We start from the raw sequence: 8,471 nt of genomic DNA, 5'->3' as shown, positions 1-8,471 counted from the left end.
CCGCTCGGGTTCGCTTTCGGGAGCTTTTGTTCCCTGAGCGCTTTCCGTAGAGTCCGGAGGACGGGAATAAAGATGGCGTCCTCCCGGTCTCCGGCCCGGAGGAGCCGAGAGTCCGGGGCCCCACTCCTCAGTGCGCCCTCAGAGAACAGTGCCAAATGACTCCCGTCACCCTGGCCTCTGGCCGCGCTCCGAGCTGACCGAGCCTGCGACCGGTTCAAGGCAACCCTGAGCTGAGAGTCACTCCTCGGTTCTGTCTCTGCAGCCGGCTTCCCCATTCTAATACCGGTAAGCTCTGCGACACTCAGACACCCCCGATCCTTCTGCGACCCTGCGGGACCTGAGGCCGCGCTTACCCCGCCTGGGCTTCACCCCAGTTAAGCCTCTGGAGCGATGTCCCTCAGCGGAACAGACTTTTAAAAGTCCTGATTTTGCTCCATTGCTCCGCCGCTCGCCGGGAGCCGGCCCCTCCCCCCGCGGTCTATCTTCCAGTCGCTTTGGATTCACTTCTCCGCCAGTCCTACCTTGCAGAAAGTGGTTGATTTTCTGTTTCTGGAATTGGTGTTCTTCTTCTCTTCAATCTCCCGTTGGATTTGTAGGTGTTTGCAATCTTTAGATAAGCTATTTAGCTGATCTCCCGCTACCCGAAGTAGTCTCAGCCTGCTACTTCTCCGCCATCTTGACTCCTCCTTTCAATGTGGAAAGATTTTTAACTCTATGTTCAATTTCTTTCATAGAAAGTTTGGAGGTTACCTATTTTTTCCTTATGAGGGCTTTGGTAGTTATTTTATTTTCCAGAAATTTATCTATTTCATGTAAGAAACAATCTTCTTCAAATGATTGATATAAATCTATTAAAAATATTGCCATGATATTTTTTCAATATCTAATGGGTCTTTAGAAATATGCCCTCTTTAATTCTTAATACGGTTATTTGTATTTTTCCTCTTTGTTTCTTGATTAATCTGGCTTGAGGTTTTTCAATGTAATTAAACTTTTCAAAGAAACTATGTTTATTTAGTTTCATTGACTTTTTCAGTTGTTTTTTTCTGAGGATTTCTTCAATAGTTTTTTTTTTTTCTTCCCTCTGCATTCTATGTGCTTAATTTGATCTTTTCCGCCTAGTTTCTTAAAGTGATAGCTTGAGTCATTGATTTGAGACATTTCTAACAAGGATTTAATGTTTAAAATTTTTCTCTTTTTCAGCTGCCAGATTAAAGTTCTTAGATATTGCATTTTCTTTTTATTCAGTTCAAAATATTTTTCTATTTTTTTATGATTTCTTTGACTTATGAGTTATTTAGAAGAAAGGAGTTTAATTTTCACATATTTGGAGATTTTCCTCTGATCTTTCTGTTACTTTTTCCTGATTTAATTCCATTATGTTTAAAGAAAATATTCTGCATTATTTCAATTATTTAAATGTGTTGACGTTTGTATTCTGGATGGAGTATCCTAAACATGTCATTTAGGACAGGTTGGTTCGAGTCTGCATGTATTTATTGGTTTTTGTCTAACTGATCTATCAAATACTGAAAGAATGATGTTAACATTTTCAATAATAGTGGTGGATTTGTCTATTTTTTATGTATCTGTAGCTCTGTTATTATATTATTAGAATATTTATGTGCTTTATGTGAATTTGTGTGAATTTACTTTATTTATGTGAATTATTTATGTGAATTAATACTCTTACCATTAAATAATATCATACTTTTCCCCTGGTAATATTTAATTGTTGATTATTTCACTTGATATTAATATTGTTACTCTAGCTTTCTGATTTTAGTGTTGCAAGGTGTATACTTTTCATCTTTTTACTTTGAATCCATTTATGTCTTTATACTAAAAATGGGTTGATTTTAGAAGGCACATACTTTCTACGTTATCCTACATGATGTCCTTGTCTTTTAATAACTGTGTTTAGGGGGCGCCTGGGTGGCACAGTGGGCTATAGCCTCTGCCTTTGGCTCAGGTCATGATCCCAGGGTCCTGGGATTGAGCCCCGCATCGGGCTCTCTGCTCAGGAGGGACCTGCTTCCTCCTCCTCTCTCTCTCTCTCTCTGCCTGCCTCTCTGCTACTTGTGATCTGTCAAATAAAAAATAAATAAAATCTTAAAAAAAATAACTGCATTTAGGCCATTTTAATATTATTATAAGTAAACATACATTTAGATCTATTGATTTTCTATTTGCTTTCTATTTTTGTCTCATTTTTTTTGTCTCATTTTTTTTTTTGGTTTCTCTTTTCTGCCTCTCTGCCTTCTCATATTAATTATCTTAGTTATTTTACATTTATTGGCTTATTGGCTAAACCTCTTTCAAGTGAGCATTAAGTTTTGGAAGAAGTTTCCACAGACTAATTCCTGTTTCCACAAATGACTCTGGGTGAGTCAGCATAGTGGAGAGTAGGGGTATTCTTGAAAGCCACTCCTGAAAGCTAACCAGTGTGACTAATATTAACTAAACTATACATTGGAGTGACTATGAATGACATTAAAATGTGTTCCACTGAATGCACACTAAATATACCTATATTGGTTTGATTAGTATATACCCTCCCCCCAAAATACGTGTCCACCCAGAGCCTCGAAATGTTATCTTATTTGGAAATAGCATCTTTGCAGATGTAATTAATTAGTTAAAGATCTTGAGATGGCATCACCCTGAATTTAGAGTGAGTTTCAAATCCAATCCTCTTTCTATAAGAAGAGAAGACACAAAGAGACACATGGAGAATCTGCCCTTGCGATGACAGACGTAAGTAGAAAGGAGCTATGCTGACACAGCCAGGCAACACTTGGGGCCACCACAACCTGGAAGAGATAAGGAAATTTTATTTCCTAGAATCTGCAGAGGGAGCATGGTCCTCCTGAGATCGTGCTTGTGAACTTCTGTACTCGGGAACTGTAAGAGAATAAGTTTCTGTAGTTTTAAGCCACCTAGTTTGGGTCCTTTGTTACAGAAGGCTTAGGAAGTGACTACAGTACCCCCACCTCAATTTTCCCTTATCTGGATCCCCAAAATGCTCACAGCTGCTTGAGTTCCTGCCCCCTAGGTTAAGTGTGAGAGATGGAAAATAAGAATGGAAAGTGACATCAGCTCAACCAATTTGTTAAAATTCTTAATTTTGAAAAACTTCGTTAAGCATATTTTACAAAAAAACCTCTACACGGCCATGCGTATTGGAGAACCTCATGCAAATAAGGAACTCTGAAGCTTAAACTTCTTTAGCTTCATCGCAAATCCACTTCTGGATGTAGGAGGGGAGAGTTAACTGCAAGGACAGTGTCATTGAGATGACCGTGAGGTATAATGTGAGGGATGATCGTACAAGAGGGCTTGGAGCCTATGCCGAGAAAGAGAGGTAATAAGACAAAGTGGGCGGAGGCAATTGGTAATGGATGAGGAAAATGTGTTAGAGTTATGTAATAGAGGTCATAGTGGAGATAAAAATTTATCGGAATTACTTTAGGTGGTGTGAACTGGAAAAAAAGAAATAGGAGTGAGTGGTTAGAGAGTGGAGTGCTCAGATGGAGGTGTTAGTGGGAGTGCGATTACTGACAATGGAAAGGATTGAATACAATCACAAAAGAGGGTGGCTGGACATGAGTAAGGAAACCAAACATTAGCAGAAGACAGGAAGTCAACTGAGAGGCCAAGACACTGAAAGATCCTAATAGATATTGAAATGTTCACATGCACGATTGAATTAGTGGTAAACCAGTGTAAAATGAGGAGCTCGAGTTATTTGGGCAAGAGTGAAGAACAATGTTCTGGAAGTGGCAGAGGATCAAGAGAAACCAGTATTAGAGGAAAAAATGGGAGAAAACAACTCTGTATTTGAAAGAGCAGAGGGGAATCAGAGTTCATAAGAAAAGTCAGGTTGGAATCAAGCAAGATATGAATGCAGTCAAAAAAGACACTCAGGATATAGAGTATTTTGCTGATAACGGAGCACAAGTTTCAGAGGACACCTGGGAATGGATGTGGTATTGGAAATATTCTGGTCAGATGTGTAGATCAAATTGGGACAAAAGTTCATGTGATGGACAGCCTATGAAGCATGGGCTTCCTGCAGAGCTTCTGATGAATAGGGTGGTGACGCATGAAGGAATCGCTTGGGATCCTCTCTTAAGGGAAAGTGGTTAATTAGAGTTAACTAAGACTCCTTTCTAGACAAGGCTCTATCCAAGTCCTCACTCTCCATTGGGGCAGCAGCTTCACTCTGTGCTTACCACTCTGGTCTTTATTTCTTCACTCTCAACAGAAGGAAATTACAGCTTTCGAAACTTAATTTTATACTTAGAAGGTTCTGGCTTGTTGCCCGTTTCATCACAATTTTACTTTCACGCCCCCGGTTTTCTTTTGAATCATCTTTTGTTGCCTGAAGTTGCTTTCACATTTTTCTGGGTAATTGTTATAGTTTTAATTCAGGAGGAATGGGTAATAATTTTGAGTTCTTGCATACATAAACATGTATTTCTCTCATTATTTAAAAGTGAATGATGTCAAGAGAATTAGAGAACAAGTCACAAACTGAGAGAAAATTTTTGCAAATGACACATCTGATGAAGAACTATTATCCAAAACGTACAAGGAACTCTTAAAATTCAACCATCAGAAAACAAAGAAGTCAATTAAAAAATGGATAAAAGACCCTAATGGATACCTCACCAAAGAAGATACCCAGATGGAAAATAAGCATATGAAAAGATACTTTGCAACACGTATCATCAGGGAAATGTAAATTGAGAAAGCAATGAGATACCACTATACACCTATTAAGATGGCTAAAATCCAGAAGGCTGACAACACTAAATGCTGGTGAGGATATGGAGCAACAGAAATCCTCAATCACTGCTGGTGGGAATGCAAAATGGTGTAGTCACTTTGGAAGACAGTTGGGAGGTTTCTTACAAAAGTAAATATTCTTACCATATAATCCAGCAGTCATCCTTCTTGGTATTTACCCGAAGGAGTCAAAAACTTATGTCCTGCACACAAATGTTTATAGTAACTTTATTCATAATTGCCCAAATCTGAAAGCAACCAAGATGTTCTTCAGTAGATGCATGGATAAACAAAATGTGGAACATGCAGACAATTATACAGTTCCAAATTATTATTCAAAATATTCAGAATATTATTCAGTTCTAGAAAGAAATGAAACATCAAGCCATGAAAAAACATGGAAAAAACATAAATGCATATTACTACGTGAAAAAAGCCTATCTGAAAAGGCTACAAACTGTATGATTCCAACTCAACAATATTCTGGAAAAGGCAAAACTATGGAGATGATAAAAAATTAACGGTTTTCAGGGACACCAGGGTGGCTCAGTTGTTTAAGCGTCTACCTTCAGCTCAGGTCATGATCCCAGGGTCCTGGGATCAAGTCCTGCATCAGGCTCCTTACTCAATGGAGATTATGTTTCTCCCTCTGCCTACTGCTCCCCCTGCTTATGTGCACTCACTCTCTCTCTCTCAATCTCTCTTTCTCTGATAAATAAATAAAATCTTTAAAAAAAATCAATGGTTGTCAGGGACTTGGGGGGAGAGAGGGATGAAAAGATGGAGTACAGAGGATTTCCAGATCAGTGAAACTACTCTGTATGATCCTATAATACTGGATTTGTGTCATCATAAATTTGTCCAAACCCACATAATGTACAACAGCAAGAGTGGACCCTAAGGTAAATGATGGATTTTGGATAATAATGTGTCAATATAAGTTCATCATTTGTAACAAACGTACAATTCTGGTGGAGAATGTTGGTAATGAGGCAGGTTATGAATGGGAGGGGACAGGGAAAATATGGGAAATCTCCATATCTTTTGCTCATAGTTATTGTGAACCTAAAACTGCTCTAAATAATAAAGCCTATTTATAGTGAATAATAACTTGATCTAGTATAGAATTTTTCTTTACTAACATTTACTCTCAGGATTCCGTAAATAGATATTATTCCATTGTCTTCTGTCATCTTAAATCGCAAAGGCTGATTCCAGCTGTCATAGGCAGACTACTAATTTTGCCCTTGGGGATTGCCACCTCTTACTGTCTATGCATTATAGAGTTCTCTCATCTTGAGTATGAAGATGACTTGTGAATATGATGGGATTTCACTCTGTGAAAATATTACACTACATGGAAAAGGGGGATTTGAAGATTAAGATCCCTAATCAGTTGAATTTTATTTATTCAAAAGGGAAATTATCTTCACTGAGCCTGCCACAATCAGGTCCACCCTTTAAAGGTATCCAGGCTTTCCGAGAAGTCAGAGATTCAAAATGGTAGAGATTCTCCTACAGCTCTAGAAGAAGCAAACTGCCATGTTGTGAGGAAAGACATAAGTAGCAAAGCCATGAAGGTGACCTCTAGGAGCTTATAAATGCTCACCAACTAATGACTAACAAAATAATGCACATCTCAGTAGGTCAGCTGCAAGAAAATGAATTCTTCCAACAGTGCGTGAACTTGGAAATGGACCCTGAATCTCAGATGAGGTCGCAGCTCTGGCTGACATCTTGACCTGAGCTGAGTGAGATCCTCAGACGACAGAATGTTTAGGCTGTGCCTGAACTTCCAACCAACAGAAACAGAGATTTGTGTGGCTTTCAGCTGCTAAATTTGTGGTAATTTGTTACACAGCAAAGAAAAAATATTTTCTAAGTGACCCTTTTGTTTTGTTTATGTTCTAAATCTTTGTAAACTTTCATTACCCTTGACATTCAGTTATTTCACCAATGCATTTATAGACTTTTTTTTAATATGGTGAGACTCTTTATATCATTTCCTCCTTTATTTAAATTAAGTTTTCAGTAATTACAGTTAATAACAGGAAAACTAAGCAAGATGTGACTTAAAATGCTAGAAACAAAGTGAAGAACTTAAGGAGTTTGTGATATTTTAAGTAAAAGATCTAGAAAAAAAAAACAGGCCTCCCTTTAGAGAAGATCTGATGTTAATGCACAGATAAAAGGGGTAAGACAGAAGGCTAAGCTAATATTTTCATCAAATGAAATGACCTTTATATAATAAAGGAAAGAAAAAGCAGCACAAGAAAATGATTTCCTCCCAAGATGCACAAAAGAACAAACTAGCTATTTTAAACTAATCGTGTTCATCCAGATTCTGAGTTTTATCCCTGGATTCCTGAAGATGAGTGTACACTATTTCACTGCCCCCTATTGTAATCTGTGAGGAACCACAGAGAAGAGGATCTGTACCAGGAAGTTAAGGACAAACAAATGTAAAGTATTTTTACTTAAGATTTTCAAAATTATCAGGAGGTTGGATTTGAAAACACAGGCATATTGGCATGGCAAAATTCTAGGATTAACTATCAAGCAGTGTTTGTGAGCATTCAGCAGCCTATTGTTAGTTCTCACCAGAAACAAGTTGAAGTTACGTTATAACCAATAATGCATACTAACTATGATTTTTATATCATTAGGTTGGTAGGGTGATACAAAAAAAATTTTTTTTTTAACCACAGTGTATAGGTTAGTTTTGGGTTACCAGAGCAGATTGACTGATAGTTCAGAATGTGGAGTTACTATTTGTTATGGCCTTAACTGTGTCCCACCAAAATTCATATGTTAGAGTCCTACCCCCAATACCTCAGAATATGACAGAATATAAATAGGCCTTTAAAAATGTAATTAAGGTAAAATGAGGTCACATGTGCAGGCCCTAATGCAATATGACTGGTGTCCTTATAAGAAGAGGAGATTAGGACATAGATATGTACACACAAAGGAAAGACCATCTGAGGACATAGCAAGAAGGCAGTCATCTGAAGCCAAGGAGAGAGGTCTCCAAGGATACAATGCTGTCAATACCTTGATCTTGGACTTCCAGCCTCTAAAACTGTGCGAAAATAAATTTTTGTTGTTTAAGCCACTCAGTCTGTGATATTTTAATAAGACAGCCCTGGCAAACTAATACAGCATCTATTGCTCACTAGATGTCTTCAAGGAAGGCTGGACAGACCAGTCTCTGAGCGTCAAAGAATGTCAGAGGGACTTTTTTACTGCTATGGAATGTCCAGCACACAGATGCAAATACCCAGACTTAGTCTTTGATTTTCTCTTGGTAAACAATTTCACTATAGTTGACTTAGTCTGTACTAACATCACATTCAACCATTTCAGGTAATGGCTGACCACTTGCCAGTCTTTCCCTCCCTCTTTCCCTCTCTCCCTTTATTCCACCCTCAATAAATGTATGGAGCTCTAGCATAAAAGAGAGAACTAGATTCATTAGTCCTATAGCTATGCTTTAAAGAACATACTCTTGAGAAGCTGAAGAAAATCTGTTACTAAAAGATGAGTCTAGAGGAATTTTACAGAGGTACAGGCATTGGTTTTGATGTGCGAAATCTGTTTTTACTTCACCTGATACCTACCCTTTCAGGGGTTCTAGAGAGCCAAAGATTAGTGCCATATAAAGACCTTCATGTTACACA

Source organism: Lutra lutra, chromosome 11 (genome assembly GCF_902655055.1).
Source record: "Lutra lutra chromosome 11, mLutLut1.2, whole genome shotgun sequence".
NCBI lineage: Eukaryota > Metazoa > Chordata > Mammalia > Carnivora > Mustelidae > Lutra > Lutra lutra.
This window is presented reverse-complemented; position numbering follows the sequence as displayed.